The sequence below is a fragment of the Oncorhynchus mykiss genome, chromosome 26 (assembly GCF_057628025.1).
Source record: "Oncorhynchus mykiss isolate SJ-2025 chromosome 26, ASM5762802v1, whole genome shotgun sequence".
NCBI classification, from domain to species: Eukaryota; Metazoa; Chordata; class Actinopteri; order Salmoniformes; family Salmonidae; genus Oncorhynchus; species Oncorhynchus mykiss.
Window position 1 is genome coordinate 42,435,660 of NC_143047.1, and position 18,859 is coordinate 42,454,518.

At 43.8% G+C, this 18,859-nt stretch overlaps 1 protein-coding gene across 50 annotated transcripts in view; it reads left to right on the top strand.

Annotated features, from left to right (window-relative positions):
- The first annotated feature begins 17,746 nt into the window (after positions 1-17,746).
- The window catches only part of ppfia1 (PTPRF interacting protein alpha 1), a 108,945-nt gene continuing 107,832 nt past the window's right edge, over positions 17,747-18,859 (top strand). For 49 of the 50 annotated variants that reach the window (XM_090223108.1, XM_090223109.1, XM_090223122.1 and 46 more), the window contains exon 1: positions 17,747-18,760. The gene's annotated coding sequence lies outside the window, so the exon portion shown is untranslated. The remainder of the gene's footprint in view (positions 18,761-18,859) is intronic. The other variant, XM_090223156.1, reaches the window with a different exon arrangement.

Below are 18,859 nucleotides of genomic sequence, written 5' to 3' on the forward strand. Positions count from 1 at the left end.
GCAACTCCTGTGACTAATTGGGAATGGGACGCAAGCGTAGGATTGGTCACCCTGTCGCTGGCCGTCTTTGGGGAGGGTGTATAGTATGAAAGGCCGAAACACCCTAGGAACCAAAGGTACACTACTGATGATGCGCTCCCCAAATTTCACCAGGCTCACTGTTCATGAACTCTTGGAAGTGCTTGCACAAAGGATAGTAACATCTCATCCTGTATTCTTGGAATCTGTATGATTCTTCCTGGATCCACTAAAAACAAATGCCGCTTGTGCCTCCCCAGATGATCCAACATGGCTGCCCTGTTACATGTGGTCATCAGTGGAGCAGAAGTGCTTTGATTAACGTCCTGCATGATCCAACATGGCTGCCCTGTTACATGTGGTCATCAGTGGAGCAGAAGTGCTTTGATTAACATCCCACATGATCCAACATGGCTGCCCTGTTACATGTGGCCATCAGTGGAGCAGAAGTGCTTTGATTAACGTCCTGCATGATCCAACATGGCTGCCCTGTTACATGTGGCCATCAGTGGAGCAGAAGTGCTTTGATTAACGTCCTGCATGATCCAACATGGCTGCCCTGTTACATGTGGCCATCAGTGGAGCAGAAGTGCTTTGATTAACATCCCACATGATCCAACATGGCTGCCCTGTTACATGTGGCCATCAGTGGAGCAGAAGTGCTTTGATTAACATCCTGCATGATCCAACATGGCTACCCCCTGTCCTTCACCACATAAGGAGCAGAGGCCATTTTAGCCCAAAAATCCCTGTCACACGACATCTGGAGAGGCAATGCCTTTGCACCTTTGAAAGGAAGCACACTAACCGGCACACCAACGCATTCCAGAGAAAGGTCAAGTCATTATTTTTGGCAGATGATGTGAGCCGGATCACAACTGGGAGGAAACAAACGATCCCTGTGCAGGAAGTCAAGATGCAGAAAAGGTTCCTGGAGGATACCATGAAAAACCTGCACAGAAGATTTTTTCAGAGAACGCTAAGAATCTCTCTTATGCTCTGTTTTTGTCACCTGAGACCTTTTTGGGTTGTTCACCCTTCCATGTCTGACTGAGACAAATTCTTATTTATGTAAGCTCCATGACAATCTGATGTGTGGCTGAGAAGCTGAGTCTCCTGAAGGTAATTGAGACCTCAAATCTGGAGAGCTTGACAGAGATGTTATCCCGCAAATCCTCTAGCAAGAAGTGCATGTACGGGGGAGTGTGCTTTGTGCAAACAAAAGTCTGTCCTCCTCTCCAGGTAAATGTGATGGTAAAAGTCTGTCCTCCTCTCCAGGTAAATGTGATGGTAAAAGTCTGTCCTCCTCTCCAGATAAATGTGATGGTATGGTAAAAGTCTGTCCTCCTCTCCAGGTAAATGTGATGGTATGGTAAAAGTCTGTCCTCCTCTCCAGGTAAATGTGATGGTAAAAGTCTGTCCTCCTCTCCAGGTAAATGTGATGGTAAAAGTCTGTCCTCCTCTCCAGGTAAATGTGATGGTAAAAGTCTGTCCTCCTCTCCAGGTAAATGTGATGGTAAAAGTATGTCCTCCTCTCTAGGTAAATGTGATGGTAAAAGTCTGTCCTCCTCTCCAGGTAAATGTGATGGTAAAAGTCTGTCCTCCTCTCCAGGTAAATGTGATGGTATGGTAAAAGTCTGTCCTCCTCTCCAGGTAAATGTGATGGTATGGTAAAAGTCTGTCCTCCTCTCCAGGTAAATGTGATGGTAAAAGTCTGTCCTTCTCTCCAGGTAAATGTGATGGTATGGTAAAAGTCTGTCCTCCTCTCCAGGTAAATGTGATGGTAAAAGTCTGTCCTCCTCTCCAGGTAAATGTGATGGTATGGTAAAAGTCTGTCCTCCTCTCCAGGTAAATGTGATGGTAAAAGTCTGTCCTTCTCTCCAGGTAAATGTGATGGTATGGTAAAAGTCTGTCCTCCTCTCCAGGTAAATGTGATGGTAAAAGTCTGTCCTCCTCTCCAGGTAAATGTGATGGTATGGTAAAAGTCTGTCCTCCTCTCCAGGTAAATGTGATGGTAAAAGTCTGTCCTCCTCTCCAGGTAAATGTGATGGTAAAAGTCTGGCCTCCTCTTCAGGTAAATGTGATGGTATGGTAAAAGTCTGTCCTCCTCTCCAGGTAAATGTGATGGTAAAAGTCTGTCCTCCTCTCCAGGTAAAAGTCTGTCCTCCTCTCCAGGTAAATGTGATGGTATGGTAAAAGTCTGTCCTCCTCTCCAGGTAAATGTGATGGTAAAAGTCTGTCCTCCTCTCCAGGTAAAAGTCTGTCCTCCTCTCCAGGTAAATGTGATGGTAAAAGTCTGTCCTTCTCTCCAGGTAAATGTGATGGTATGGAAAAAGTCTGTCCTCCTCTCCAGGTAAATGTGATGGTAAAAGTCTGTCCTCCTCTCCAGGTAAATGTGATGGTATGGTAAAAGTCTGTCCTCCTCTCCAGGTAAATGTGATGGTAAAAGTCTGTCCTTCTCTCCAGGTAAATGTGATGGTATGGTAAAAGTCTGTCCTCCTCTCCAGGTAAATGTGATGGTAAAAGTCTGTCCTCCTCTCCAGGTAAATGTGATGGTATGGTAAAAGTCTGTCCTCCTCTCCAGGTAAATGTGATGGTAAAAGTCTGTCCTCCTCTCCAGGTAAATGTGATGGTAAAAGTCTGTCCTCCTCTTCAGGTAAATGTGATGGTATGGTAAAAGTCTGTCCTCCTCTCCAGGTAAATGTGATGGTAAAAGTCTGTCCTCCTCTCCAGGTAAAAGTCTGTCCTCCTCTCCAGGTAAATGTGATGGTATGGTAAAAGTCTGTCCTCCTCTCCAGGTAAATGTGATGGTAAAAGTCTGTCCTCCTCTCCAGGTAAATGTGATGGTAAAAGTATGTCCTCCTCTCCAGGTAAATGTGATGGTATGGTAAAAGTCTGTCCTCCTCTCCAGGTAAATGTGATGGTAAAAGTCTGTCCTCCTCTCCAGGTAAATGTGATGGTAAAAGTCTGTCCTCCTCTCCAGGTAAATGTGATGGTAAAAGTCTGTCCTCCTCTCCAGGTAAATGTGATGGTATGGTAAAAGTCTGTCCTCCTCTCCAGGTAAATGTGATGGTAAAAGTCTGTCCTCCTCTCCAGGTAAATGTGATGGTAAAAGTCTGTCCTCCTCTCCAGGTAAATGTGATGGTAAAAGTCTGTCCTCCTCTTCAGGTAATTGTGATGGTAAAAGTCTGTCCTCCTCTCCAGGTAAATGTGATGGTATGGTAAAAGTCTGTCCTCCTCTCCAGGTAAATGTGATGGTAAAAGTCTGTCCTCCTCTCCAGGTAAATGTGATGGTATGGTAAAAGTCTGTCCTCCTCTCCAGATAAATGTGATGGTAAAAGTCTGTCCTCCTCTCCAGGTAAATGTGATGGTAAAAGTCTGTCCTCCTCTCCAGGTAAATGTGATGGTAAAAGTCTGTCCTCCTCTCCAGGTAAATGTGATGGTAAAAGTCTGTCCTCCTCTCCAGGTAAATGTGATGGTAAAAGTCTGTCCTCCTCTCCAGGTAAATGTGATGGTAAAAGTCTGTCCTCCTCTCCAGGTAAAAGTCTGTCCTCCTCTCCAGGTAAATGTGATGGTAAAAGTCTGTCCTTCTCTCCAGGTAAATGTGATGGTATGGAAAAAGTCTGTCCTCCTCTCCAGGTAAATGTGATGGTAAAAGTCTGTCCTCCTCTCCAGGTAAATGTGATGGTATGGTAAAAGTCTGTCCTCCTCTCCAGGTAAATGTGATGGTAAAAGTCTGTCCTTCTCTCCAGGTAAATGTGATGGTATGGTAAAAGTCTGTCCTCCTCTCCAGGTAAATGTGATGGTAAAAGTCTGTCCTCCTCTCCAGGTAAATGTGATGGTATGGTAAAAGTCTGTCCTCCTCTCCAGGTAAATGTGATGGTAAAAGTCTGTCCTCCTCTCCAGGTAAATGTGATGGTAAAAGTCTGTCCTCCTCTTCAGGTAAATGTGATGGTATGGTAAAAGTCTGTCCTCCTCTCCAGGTAAATGTGATGGTAAAAGTCTGTCCTCCTCTCCAGGTAAAAGTCTGTCCTCCTCTCCAGGTAAATGTGATGGTATGGTAAAAGTCTGTCCTCCTCTCCAGGTAAATGTGATGGTAAAAGTCTGTCCTCCTCTCCAGGTAAATGTGATGGTAAAAGTATGTCCTCCTCTCCAGGTAAATGTGATGGTATGGTAAAAGTCTGTCCTCCTCTCCAGGTAAATGTGATGGTAAAAGTCTGTCCTCCTCTCCAGGTAAATGTGATGGTAAAAGTCTGTCCTCCTCTCCAGGTAAATGTGATGGTAAAAGTCTGTCCTCCTCTCCAGGTAAATGTGATGGTATGGTAAAAGTCTGTCCTCCTCTCCAGGTAAATGTGATGGTAAAAGTCTGTCCTCCTCTCCAGGTAAATGTGATGGTAAAAGTCTGTCCTCCTCTCCAGGTAAATGTGATGGTAAAAGTCTGTCCTCCTCTTCAGGTAATTGTGATGGTAAAAGTCTGTCCTCCTCTCCAGGTAAATGTGATGGTATGGTAAAAGTCTGTCCTCCTCTCCAGGTAAATGTGATGGTAAAAGTCTGTCCTCCTCTCCAGGTAAATGTGATGGTATGGTAAAAGTCTGTCCTCCTCTCCAGATAAATGTGATGGTAAAAGTCTGTCCTCCTCTCCAGGTAAATGTGATGGTAAAAGTCTGTCCTCCTCTCCAGGTAAATGTGATGGTAAAAGTCTGTCCTCCTCTCCAGGTAAATGTGATGGTAAAAGTCTGTCCTCCTCTCCAGGTAAATGTGATGGTAAAAGTCTGTCCTCCTCTCCAGGTAAATGTGATGGTAAAAGTCTGTCCTCCTCTCCAGGTAAATGTGATGGTAAAAGTCTGTCCTCCTCTCCAGGTAAATGTGATGGTAAAAGTCTGTCCTCCTCTCCAGGTAAATGTGATGGTAAAAGTCTGTCCTCCTCTCCAGGTAAATGTGATGGTAACAGTCTGTCCTCCTCTTCAGGTAAATGGTATGGTAAAAGTCTGTCCTCCTCTCCAGGTAAATGTGATGGTAAAAGTCTGTCCTCCTCTCCAGGTAAAAGTCTGTCCTCCTCTCCAGGTAAATGTGATGGTATGGTAAAAGTCTGTCCTCCTCTCCAGGTAAATGTGATGGTAAAAGTCTGTCCTCCTCTCCAGGTAAATGTGATGGTAAAAGTCTGTCCTCCTCTCCAGGTAAATGTGATGGTAAAAGTCTGTCCTCCTCTCCAGGTAAATGTGATGGTATGGTAAAAGTCTGTCCTCCTCTCCAGGTAAATGTGATGGTAAAAGTCTGTCCTCCTCTCCAGGTAAATGTGATGGTAAAAGTCTGTCCTCCTCTCCAGGTAAATGTGATGGTAAAAGTCTGTCCTCCTCTCCAGGTAAATGTGATGGTAAAAGTCTGTCCTCCTCTCCAGGTAAATGTGATGGTTTGGTAAAAGTCTGTCCTCCTCTCCAGGTAAATGTGATGGTAAAAGTCTGTCCTCCTCTCCAGGTAAATGTGATGGTAAAAGTCTGTCCTCCTCTCCAGGTAAATGTGATGGTAAAAGTCTGTCCTCCTCTCCAGGTAAATGTGATGGTATGGTAAAAGTCTGTCCTCCTCTCCAGGTAAATGTGATGGTATGGTAAAAGTCTGTCCTCCTCTCCAGGTAAATGTGATGATAAAAGTCTGTCCTCCTCTCCAGGTAAATGTGATGGTAAAAGTCTGTCCTCCTCTCCAGGTAAATGTGATGGTAAAAGTCTGTCCTCCTCTCCAGGTAAATGTGATGGTAAAAGTCTGTCCTCCTCTCCAGGTAAATGTGATGGTAAAAGTCTGTCCTCCTCTCCAGGTAAATGTGATGGTAAAAGTCTGTCCTCCTCTCCAGGTAAATATGATGGTATGGTAAAAGTCTGTCCTCCTCTCCAGGTAAATGTGATGGTAAAAGTCTGTCCTCCTCTCCAGGTAAATGTGATGGTAAAAGTCTGTCCTCCTCTCCAGATAAATGTGATGGTAAAAGTCTGTCCTCCTCTCCAGGTAAATGTGATGGTATGGTAAAAGTCTGTCCTCCTCTCCAGGTAAATGTGATGGTATGGTAAAAGTTTCCTTTCTCTAATTGGTCACAGAAGACAAAGGCCAATGAAAAGAAAGTTCCTCATTTAGGATCCCTGTCAAGAGAACTGTTGATAGCACCCAGCAGAACCTTACCGGGTTGCTCCACAACTACATTCACAAGTTTAAGAAAACACCTGTTCAACATTAAACAGCAATACACCTGCTGCCGTGAGCTCAGGAAAAACATGGCAACGGAGGAGACCTTGATCCATGTGGACTTTTCAGACAACTATGTCTGCAGATACACGTGGGAGATCCAAGCTGTTGCCTTTGGGGCTCCACACCTGCAGCCCTCTCTACATACTGGGGTACTTACTGTATGTAGACCAACAGGAGCCGATACGCTTCACAACCATCTCCCCCTCTAGGCACAAAGGCCCTCCTCCTATATGGAAACACCTCCATCCAGTGCTGGACTCCCTTCGGGACACACATCCCTCCTCCTATATGGAAACACCTCCATCCAGTGCTGGACTCCCTTCAGGACACACATCCCTACTCCTATATGGAAACACCTCCATCCAGTGCTGGACTCCCTTCAGGACACACATCCACAAGTGTCTGTATTGCACGTTTTTTACTGATGGTTCTTGCACACAGTATAAGCAGAGAGGCAACTTCCTGCTTTTCACAACAATAATTACACAAACGGGAATTCAAAGCTGGTACATGGAACTTTGAGTCAAGCCATGGAAAAGTGGCTCCTGGTGGTGTGGGAGGAACGTTGAAGAGAACAGGCTGGTGGCTGAGGGCCGTGATATCAGCGATGCACAGGAGCTTTGACTAAGCCCTCCGTGAGACAAACACGTCAGTGAAGCTGTTCTTTGTGAAGAGGGCCGATGTTGAACGTGCGATGGAGATGATGCCAAGGCCCGATAAAAGCGATGCCCTCCACCATGAGAATATCAGCCTTGCTCCTGGTGAGCTGATGTCTCGTGATGTCGGCTGTCTTCGTTCAACAAAGAAGGAGCTAAACTGTACATGTTTTAACACACAGCGCCTCAGGTTCAGGCAGGAGGTCCTGGCTGCTCCAGAACAGCCAATGAGGAGAATCCACAAGCTGTGGACGAAATCCAGTGGGTAAATCCAGGTCTTCTTGGTCAGTGGTGTGTAGTGGAATATGATCACCTTCATCCAGGCATCATCCTCGACACAGATGAAATGAGTGTACAAGTGAAATGAGTGTACAAGTGAAATGAGTGTACAAGTGAAATGAGTGTACAAGTGAAATGAGTGTACAAGTGAAATGAGTGTACAAGTGAAATATATGCATCGTTTAGGACCAAACAGATATTTTTCTGGCCTTCTCAAGACGACATCCACTGGTTTCAGTTTGAGGAAGTCCTTGAGATGATTCCACACCCACACAGCGTGTGACAACCCACCATGTAGAGGTTGAGAGAGATGATTGGGCTCTCAGGAAGAAAACCACTAATGAATGAATGAATGAATGAAGGGTCGTCATGGTGACACTAGTGCTGTAGTTAACAGCTGTTCTAACATTCTAAATGCCCTTGGAAAATGTTCCTACAGTTTGATGACACGCTGAACCTTTCTGATGAAACCTGTTGAATGTTATTAACTACCCTAACGCCTGATGTGTTTTTATTTGTTTCGATATTTACTGCAGTTTGGTTAATAAAAGCCAGATTATTCTAAATATATCTAATGTCCTTATTATATGGTTGCGTACAATGAAATGTAATGTTTTGGTGTAAATCTGGGAGGGATTTTGATAGTAAATTAAACTAGTTTATATGGAAACCGATGTGTCTCTTCAACCCTGTTACAGTATTCAACCCTGTTACAGTATTCAACCCTGTTACAGTATTCAACCCTGTTACAGTATTCAACCCAGTTACAGTATTCAACCCCGTTACAGTATTCAACCCCGTTACAGTATTCAACCCTGTTACAGTATTCAACCCTGTTACAGTATTCAACCCTGTTACAGTATTCAACCCTGTTACAGTATTCAACCCTGTCACGCTAGTCTCAACCCTGTTACAGTATTCAACCCTGTTACAGTATTCAACCCTGTTACAGTATTCAACCCTGTCACGCTAGTCTCAACCCCGTTACAGTATTCAACCCTGTCACGCTAGTCTCAACCCTGTTACAGTATTCAACCCTGTTACAGTATTCAACCCTGTTACAGTATTCAACCCTGTTACAGTATTCAACCCTGTCACGCTAGTCTCAACCCTGTTACAGTATTCAACCCTGTTACAGTATTCAACCCTGTCACGCTAGTCTCAACCCCGTTACAGTATTCAACCCTGTTACAGTATTCAACCCTGTTACAGTATTCAACCTTGTTACAGTATTCAACCCTGTTACAGTATTCAACCCTGTTACAGTATTCAACCCTGTTACAGTATTCAACCCTGTCACGCTAGTCTCAACCCTGTTACAGTATTCAACCCTGTTACAGTATTCAACCCTGTTACAGTATTCAACCCTGTTACAGTATTCAACCCTGTCACGCTAGTCTCAACCCTGTTACAGTATTCAACCCTGTTACAGTATTCAACCCTGTTACAGTATTCAACCCTGTTACAGTATTCAACCCCGTTACAGTATTCAACCCCGTTACAGTATTCAACCCCGTTGCAGTATTCAACCCTGTTACAGTATTCAACCCTGTTACAGTATTCAACCCTGTTACAGTATTCAACCCTGTTACAGTATTCAACCCTGTCACGCTAGTCTCAACCCTGTTACAGTATTCAACCCTGTTACAGTATTCAACCCCGTTACAGTATTCAACCCCGTTACAGTATTCAACCCTGTTGCAGTATTCAACCCTGTTACAGTATTCAACCCCGTTACAGTATTCAACCCTGTTACAGTATTCAACCCCGTTACAGTATTCAACCCTGTTACAGTATTCAACCCTGTTACAGTATTCAACCCTGTTACAGTATTCAACCCTGTCACGCTATTCTCAACCCTGTTACAGTATTCAACCCTGTTACAGTATTCAACCCTGTCACGCTAGTCTCAACCCTGTTACAGTATTCAACCCTGTTACAGTATTCAACCCTGTCACGCTAGTCTCAACCCTGTTACAGTATTCAACCCTGTTACAGTATTCAACCCTGTTACAGTATTCAACCCTGTCACGCTAGTCTCAACCCCGTTACAGTATTCAACCCTGTTACAGTATTCAACCCCGTTACAGTATTCAACCCTGTTACAGTATTCAACCCTGTTACAGTATTCAACCCTGTTACAGTATTCAACCCTGTTACAGTATTCAACCCTGTCACAGTATTCAACCCCGTTACAGTATTCAACCCTGTTACAGTATTCAACCCTGTTACAGTATTCAACCCCGTTACAGTATTCAACCCTGTCACGCTAGTTTCAACCCTGTTACAGTATTCAACCCTGTTACAGTATTCAACCCTGTTACAGTATTCAACCCTGTTACAGTATTCAACCCTGTTACAGTATTCAACCCTGTCACCCTAGTCTCAACCCCGTTACAGTATTCAACCCTGTTACAGTATTCAACCCTGTTACAGTATTCAACCCTGTTACAGTATTCAACCCCGTTACAGTATTCAACCCTGTCACCCTAGTCTCAACCCCGTTACAGTATTCAACCCTGTTACAGTATTCAACCCTGTTACAGTATTCAACCCTGTTACAGTATTCAACCCTGTCACCCTAGTCTCAACCCCGTTACAGTATTCAACCCTGTTACAGTATTCAACCCTGTTACAGTATTCAACCCTGTTACAGTATTCAACCCCGTTACAGTATTCAACCCTGTTACAGTATTCAACCCTGTTACAGTATTCAACCCCGTTACAGTATTCAACCCTGTTACAGTATTCAACCCTGTTACAGTATTCAACCCTGTCACCCTAGTCTCAACCCTGTTACAGTATTCAACCCTGTTACAGTATTCAACCCCGTTACAGTATTCAACCCTGTCACGCTAGTTTCAACCCTGTTACAGTATTCAACCCTGTTACAGTATTCAACCCTGTTACAGTATTCAACCCTGTTACAGTATTCAACCCTGTTACAGTATTCAACCCTGTTACAGTATTCAACCCTGTCACGCTAGTTTCAACCCTGTTCCATGACAATATTTGTTCAATAACATGGCAAAGATGACTAAATATGAATTTAGTGTTTCCTGAGCTCAGTCTGAAATGTTAAGGACAATCCCAAAAAGATTAGATTCGTGTTGAAATGCTGAATTGAAAGCTTGTTTTTTTATTTAAATGATGAACCCGCTGACACATAATGTGTCTTATCTCAGAGTTACATAAAGCAACATTCAGAGATTTGACATTTTATATTTATAATAATTGAATATGTTTTGGGGGAAACACATGAGCATCAGGTTAATGTATATGTTTTACATGCAGACAACTTCCATATTGTCTGTGACGGGGTTGAAGATAAATGGTGTCCACATCAGACAAAAATGGACAATAATAAACAAGGGCTTTAATGCCTGAGGTGGGAGAATGGGTTTTCTTGAAGGTTTAATATCTACTTAATGTCGTGCGCTGTTCAGAAAACGCATTTATTCTAGTAAAAATAAATATATATATATATATATATAATTTTAAAATATTTCCGCAGCCTAAGAATGACCCAAGTACTGTACTGTAGTATAAGTATGTTGATTTACACTGCCCTCCTGTGGTCAAATATGAGTTAAATCCAGGACTATTATCACCCAGACTAACAGTATCTATTGTAGTATGTAGTATTAATTCAAGCATAATGGCATGTCTTGTCTAGTTTGCCATAGTTACAGTATATTTGTAACTTACGTTTTAGTGGGGCCAGTGATAATCCACCATCTCTGACAGACCATCATCATCATCATCATCAGACATCCCTTGTTGCAACACAAATCGTTGCAGTTTTACCATCTCACCACCAGGGGGCGCTGCAGCACCTTCAGCACCAGTACTTCCCGTTTTTCACAATTCCTGACATTTAATCCTTGTAAAAATTCCCTGTTTTAGGTCAGTGAGGATCACCTTTTATTTTAAGAATGTGAAATGTCAGAATAATGGTAGAGAGAATGATTTATTTATTTTTTTATTTCTTTCATCACATTCCCAGTGGGTCAGAAGTTTACATACACTCAATTAGTATTTGTTAGCATTGCCTTCCACAAGCTCGCCACAACAAATTGGGTGAATTTTGGCCCATTCCTCCTGACGGAGTTGCTGTAACTGAGTCAGGTTTGTAGGCCTACTTGCTCGCACACGCTTTTTCAGTTCTGCCCGCAAATTTTCTATGGGATTGAGGTCAGGGCTTTGTGATGGCCACTCCAATACCTTGACTTTGTTGTCCTTAAGCCATTTTGCCACAACTTTGGAAGTATGCTTGAGGTCATTGTCCATTTGGAAGACCCATTTGCGACCAAGCTGTAACTTCCTGACTGAAGTCTTGAGATGTTGCTTAAATTTTTCCACATAATTTCCATCCTCATGATGCCATCTATTTTGTGAAGTGCACCAGTCCCTCCTGCAGCAAAGCACCCCCACAACATGATGCTGCCACCCCCGTGCTTCACGGTTGGGATGGTGTTCTTCAGCTTGCAAGCCTCCCCCTTTTTCCTCCAAACATAACGATGGTCATTATGGCCAAACAGTTCTATTTTGTTTCATTCAGACCAGAGGACATTTCTCCAAAAAAGTAAGATCTTTGTCCCCATGTGCAGTTGCAAACTGTAGTCTGGCTTTTTTTATGGCAGTTTTGGAGCAGTGGCTTCTTCCTTGCTGAGCGGCCTTTCAGGTTATGTCGATATAGGACTTGTTTTACTGTGGATATAGATACTTTAGTACCCGTTTCCTCCAGCATCTTCACAAGGTCCTTTGCTGTTGTTCTGGGATTGATTTGCACTTTTCGCACAAAAGTACATTCATCTCTAGGAGACAGAACGCGTCTCCTTCCTGAGCGGTATGACAGCTGTGTGGTCCCATGGTGTTCATACTTGCGTACTTTTGTTTGTGAGATGAAGGTGGTACATTCAGGCATTTGGAAATTGCTCCCAAGGATGAACCAGACTTGTGGAGGTCTACAATTTCTGAGGTCTTGGCTGATTTATTTAGATTTTCCCATGATGTCAAGCAAAGAGCACTGAATTTGAAGGTAGGCCTTGAAATACATCCACAGGTACACCTCCATTTGACTCAAATGATGTCAACTAGCCTATCAGAAGCTTCTAAAGCCATGACATAATTTTCTGGAATTTTCCAAGCTGTTTAAAGGCACAGTCAACTTAGTGTATTTAAACTTCTGACCCAATGGAATTGTGATACAGAGAAATAATCTGTCTGCAAACAATTGTTGGAAAAATGACTTGTGTCATGCACAAAGTAGATGTCCTAACCGACTTGCCAAAACTATAGTTTGTTAACAAGAAATTTGTGGAGTGGTTGAAAAACGAGTTTTAATGATTCCAACCTAAGCGTATGTGTCACACCCTGGCCATAGAGAGGTTTTTATTCTCTATGTTGGTTAGTTCAGAGTGTGACTAGGGTTGGCATTCTAGTTTCCTTATGTCTATGTTCGAGTGGTTCCCAATCAGAGGCAGCTGTCTATCGTTGTCTCTGATTGGGGATCATATATAAATTGGCATTTGTGGGATGTTGTTTTCTGTTTAGTGTCTGTACCTGACAGAACTGTTCGCGTTGTTATTTTTGTTTGAGTGTTTTTTTTAAATAATAAAAATCATGAACACTTTCCACGCTGGGCTTTGGTCCACTCCTTTCGACGAGAGCCGTGACCGTATGTAAACTTCCCACTTCAACTGTAGTTGGGCAGACCTGGCGTGATCATGGCACATTCCTGTAGGGTGTGTCAGCTGTCAGAGCTTGGGGAGGAAGTGGTGGTCATTGGTGGCCATCTATTTTTAAAGTGTTGAAACGGGCAGGAAGCGACAGGGTAAAGCTCAGAGGTCAAGAGTTACAGAAACGCACGGCTGTCCTGTGATTCGCTGACTGGCAGACAGGGGTGGCAGACAGGGGTGGCAGACAGGGGTGGCAGACAAGGGTTGGGTTTGGGTGTAGGTCTATGTGAAACACGAGAGCGGAGACAGGGGAGAGGGTAGAGGGAGAGATGGGTAGATGGATAGGGGGAGGGAGGAGGGCTAGGGGGTGATGGGTAGAGGAGGAGAGCGAGAGAGGGGAGATGGGTAGAGGGGGAGAGCGAGAGAGGGGGTAGATGGGTAGAGGGGGAGGGAGGAGGACTAGGGGGTGATGGGTAGAGGAGGAGAGCGAGAGAGGGGAGATGGAGAGATGGGTAGAGGGGGAGAGCGAGAGAGGGGGTAGATGGGTAGAGGGGGAGGGAGGAGGACTAGGGGATGAGGAGGAGAGGGGAGATGGGTAGAGGGGGAGAAGGGAGATAGCTAGGGGGTGATGGGGAGAGGGGGGAGGGATTGATAAGACTGTAGTGACAGACACCTCATTAGACCTGTCATCAGTGTGACCTTACAGGTAGAGTGCTGGGTACCTTCCTCAAGTTTCAAAGGGTTGGTTAACCGGTTACCTCATACACAACATAAATGTCCCATTCCCATTATAGTTCATAGGCAGGACAGTCTAGCACACAGTAAACTGCATTATAGTTCACAGACAGGACAGTCTAGCACACAGTACACTGCATTATAGTTCACAGACAGGACAGTCTAGCACACAGTAAACTGCATTATAGTTCACAGACAGGACAGTCTAGCACACAGTACACTGCATTATAGTTCACAGACAGGACAGTGTAGCACACAGTACACTGCATTTTAGTTCACAGACAGGACAGTCTAGCACACAGTAAACTGCATTATAGTTTAGTTTAGTTTTTTGCATACATGGCAGCTAAAAGCTGAATTGTGAATATAAGTACAAACATAAAACATCAACAAATCAATAAAATATTAAATGGAACTGGAAGCCTGATGGATGATCAGGGAAGCAGATCTGATGGATGATCAGGGAAGCAGGTCTGATGGATGATCAGGGAAGCAGATCTGATGGATGATCAGGGAAGCAGATCTGATGGATGATCAGGGAAGCAGATCTGATGGATGATCAGGGAAGCAGATCTGATGGATGATCAGGGAGGCAGATCCGATGAATGATCAGGGAAGCAGATCTGATGGATGATCAGGGAAGCAGATCTGATGGATGATCAGGGAAGCAGATCTGATGGATGATCAGGGAAGCAGATCCGATGGATGATCAGGGAAGCAGATCTGATGGATGATCAGGGAAGCAGATCTGATGGATGATCAGGGAAGCAGATCTGATGGATGATCAGGGAAGCAGATCTGATGGATGATCAGGGAAGCAGGTCTGATGGATGATCAGGGAAGGAGATCTGATGGATGATCAGGGAAGCAGGTCTGATGGATGATCAGGGAAGCAGGTCTGATGGATGATCAGGGAAGCAGGTCTGATGGATGATCAGGGAAGCAGGTCTGATGGATGATCAGGGAAGCAGATCTGATGGATGATCAGGGAAGCAGGTCTGATGGATGATCAGGGAAGCAGATCTGATGGATGATCAGGGAAGCAGATCTGATGGATGATCAGGGAAGCAGATCTGACGGATGATCAGGGAAGCAGATCTGACGGATGATCAGGGAAGCAGGTCTGATGGATGATCAGGGAAGCAGGTCTGATGGATGATCAGGGAAGCAGGTCTGATGTCACTTTGCAGTTCCACCACACGCTGCTATGTCATAAGAGTGTGACTGTCTGTTTAGCAATTCCATCATCCCCCAATAACGCCATTATGAGAAGAGGTTGGGTCTCATTACTACTGATGTAGTCTAACAGAACCATCCTGTAGTCTAACAGAACCATCCTGTAGTCTAACAAAACCATCCTGTAGTCTAACAGAACCATCCTGTAGTCTAACAGGATCATCCTGTAGTCTAACAGAACCATCCTGTAGTCTAACAGGACCATCCTGTAGTCTAACAGGACCATCCTGTAGTCTAACAGAACCATCCTGTAGTCTAACAGGACCATCCTGTAGTCTAACAGAACCATCCTGTAGTCTAACAAAACCATCCTACTGCTGTAGTCTAACAGAACCATCCTGTAGTCTAACAGAACCATCCTGTAGTCTAACAAAACCATCCTGTAGTCTAACAGAACCATCCTGTAGTCTAACAGGACCATCCTGTAGTCTAACAGAACCATCCTGTAGTCTAACAGGACCATCCTGTAGTCTAACAGGACCATCCTGTAGTCTAACAGAACCATCCTGTAGTCTAACAGGACCATCCTGTAGTCTAACAGAACCATCCTGTAGTCTAACAAAACCATCCTACTGCTGTAGTCTAACAGAACCATCCTGTAGTCTAACAGAACCATCCTGTAGTCTAACATAACCATCCTGTAGTCTAACAGGACCATCCTGTAGTCTAACAGGACCATCCTGTAGTCTAACAGAACCATCCTGTAGTCTAACAGAACCATCCTGTAGTCTAACAGGACCATCCTGTAGTCTAACAGAACCATCCTGTAGTCTAACAGGACCATCCTGTAGTCTAACAGAACCATCCTGTAGTCTAACAGAACCATTCTGTAGTCTAACAGAACCATCCTGTAGTCTAACAAAACCATCCTGTAGTCTAACAGAACCATCCTGTAGTCTAACAGGACCATCCTGTAGTCTAACAGAACCATCCTGTAGTCTAACAGAACCATCCTGTAGTCTAACAGGACCATCCTGTAGTCTAACAGAACCATCCTGTAGTCTAACAGGACCATCCTGTAGTCTAACAGAACCATCATGTAGTCTAACATAACCATCCTACTGCTGTAGTCTAACAGAACCACCTGTAGTCTAACAGAACCATCCTACTGCTGTGGTCTAACAGAACCATCCTGTAGTCTAACATAACCATGCTACTGCTGTAGTCTAACAGAACCATCCTGTAGTCTAACAGAACCATCCTACTGCTGTAGTCTAACAGAACCATCCTGTAGTCTAACATAACCATCCTGTAGTCTAACAGAACCATCCTGTAGTCTAACAGGACCATCCTGTAGTCTAACAGAACCATCCTGTAGTCTAACAGGACCATCCTGTAGTCTAACAGAACCATCCTGTAGTCTAACAGGACCATCCTGTAGTCTAACAGAACCATCCTGTAGTCTAACAGAACCATCCTGTAGTCTAACAGAACCATCCTGTAGTCTAACAGAACCATCCTGTAGTCTAACAGAACCATCCTGTGGTCTAACAAAACCATCCTACTGCTGTAGTCTAACATAATCATCCTGTAGTCTAACAGAACCATCCTGTAGTCTAACAGAACCATCCTGTAGTCTAACAGAACCATCTTGTAGTCTAACAGGACCATCCTGTAGTCTAACAGAACCATCCTGTAGTCTAACAGAACCATCCTGTAGTCTAACAGGACCATCCTGTAGTCTAACAGGACCATCCTGTAGTCTAACAGAACCATCCTGTAATCTAACAGGACCATCCTGTAGTCTAACAGAACCATCCTGTAGTCTAACAGAACCATCCTGTAGTCTAACAGAACCATCCTGTAGTCTAACAGAACCATCTTGTAGTCTAACAGAACCATCCTGTAGTCTAACAGAACCATCCTGTAGTCTAACAGAACTATCCTGTAGTCTAACAGAACCATCTTGTAGTCTAACAGAACCATCCTGTAGTCTAACAGAACCATCCTGTAGTCTAACAGAACCATCCTGTGGTCTAACAAAACCATCCTACTGCTGTAGTCTAACATAATCATCCTGTAGTCTAACAGAACCATCCTGTAGTCTAACAGAACCATCCTGTAGTCTAACGAAACCATCCTTCTGCTGTAGTCTAACAGAACCATCCTGTAGTCTAACAAAACCATCCTACTGCTGTAGTCTAACAGAACCATCCTGTAGTCTAACAGAACCATCCTGTAGTCTAACAGGACCATCCTGAGGCTCCATAACTAATTTAAACAAAACCCACCCTCACATTATCTCTCTCTGGCTTTTCCCCTCTCTCTTTCTCCTTCACTCTCAAAAGCTGGAGAGGATGTTGGAGCTCAGGATGATTATGTTGACTGATTACTGCCAATATTGCTGGTCCCTGAAGCAAAACGTCTACTCACTTGATTGACTGGAAATTCCCAGAAGGTCTCTAAAGACATAAATTATTCAGGTCAGACCGGACGCTGAGGATAATAAACATTTAAATTGTTCACAAAGAAATTGGCAATATCTGTCTCATAGTGTACATGGAGGGCATAATTAATTTAATAAAGACACCCTGTGGAGTGTCTCTGGAGTGCTGTGTGTGTGTGTGTGTGTGTGTGTGTGTGTGTGTGTGTGTGTGTGTGTGTGTGTGTGTGTGTGTGTGTGTGTGTGTGTGTGTGTGTGTGTGTGTGTGTGTGTGTGTGTGTGTGTGTGAGTGTGTGTGTATGTGAGTGTGTGTGATTTTTTCAAAGATAACTAAATCTCTTCCATTATAAATGTTTTAAAAAATCAAGTGACAAGAGGGAAAATGCTGCCATTATTCCACCACACATAGGCTAATCACAAAGACCTAAAACACACTCAAAGATAATATACTGTAAATCTAACGTCAGCCTGAATGAGCGGCAACCTTGGTCACCGACGGTAGCTTGCGACGTACCGACGTGCTTTCCACCGTTCCAACGTATTGACGCACAGGAGAGCAGGAAACGATAGACAACAAGAAGTGACTCCTGAGCCGACCGGGAGAGGGACGGCTCCTGTCGAGCTGGACTACCAAAGAAAACTGGATTAAAAGCTTGCATTCGGACGGAAACCTGGTTTATTTGATACGTTGGTAACCCATGGACAAATTGGCCGTGGATACATATTTATCAAGTGCGTTTCGAGCTCAATCCAAGGAGTTTAAAGTTTCCGCGATCTCCTCTCTTGGATCCCACAGTTTTCTTTTTTGCCAGGCTGTGATGTGGTGACGCGGCTCGTCGACGGGAAGCTAAGCTAACGTTAGCTGGCAAAAGTTTTCTGACTTTGTCTTCATTTTTTTTTTATTTGACCCTTGAAGTTGGTTTATAAACACTTTTTTTTAAATATATATATGCTTTGCCTGGTATTGTCTTGGACAGTAACATTACACTTTTTAGTTGCAGTCCAATGAGCTATCGTAACCGGCTGTAGTGCCGAGCTAGCTCTGGACATTTGATTGCTAACGGTAGCTAGCTATCTAGCTACATCTGTTTCCACTTTTGTTCCTTGTAAGGAGTGTTGCCTAACTACACTTTTTTTTCTTCCCTTGAACAAAGTATAGAAAATGTTAGGATGAGTTAATAATTGTGTGTCTGTATATTATATGTGCAAACACTAATAATCAGTTTGACTCACTTTTATCTTTGTGCAATGCAGAAGTCACTACCGTTAGCGAAATAGCTAGCTAGAGTTGTTGCCCTCTGATGTGGGTCTGGCGGTGCGGCCTTTTGGAGTTATCTTTTTTTGTTCGCCGTCGGGGACCTTTCAGTCTGGATGGTTTTCAACATTTTCATTGGATTCAATGTTTTGAATGGCTTGGATTATTCATACAATTGTACCGTTGTATTAGTTGAACGAACTGGCTAGAAGTTAAGTTGAAGAAAGCTCGGCAACATAGATAGAAAAGTGGACATCCACAAAGGAATTTCGCCTACTCTGCAAAGGTAACGTTAGCTAACCATTGATCTATTTGTATTAATGTATAATCTTTTTATTGTACCAGCTTTACTAACTTTCTACCAGGCATATGTCATGTTATATGT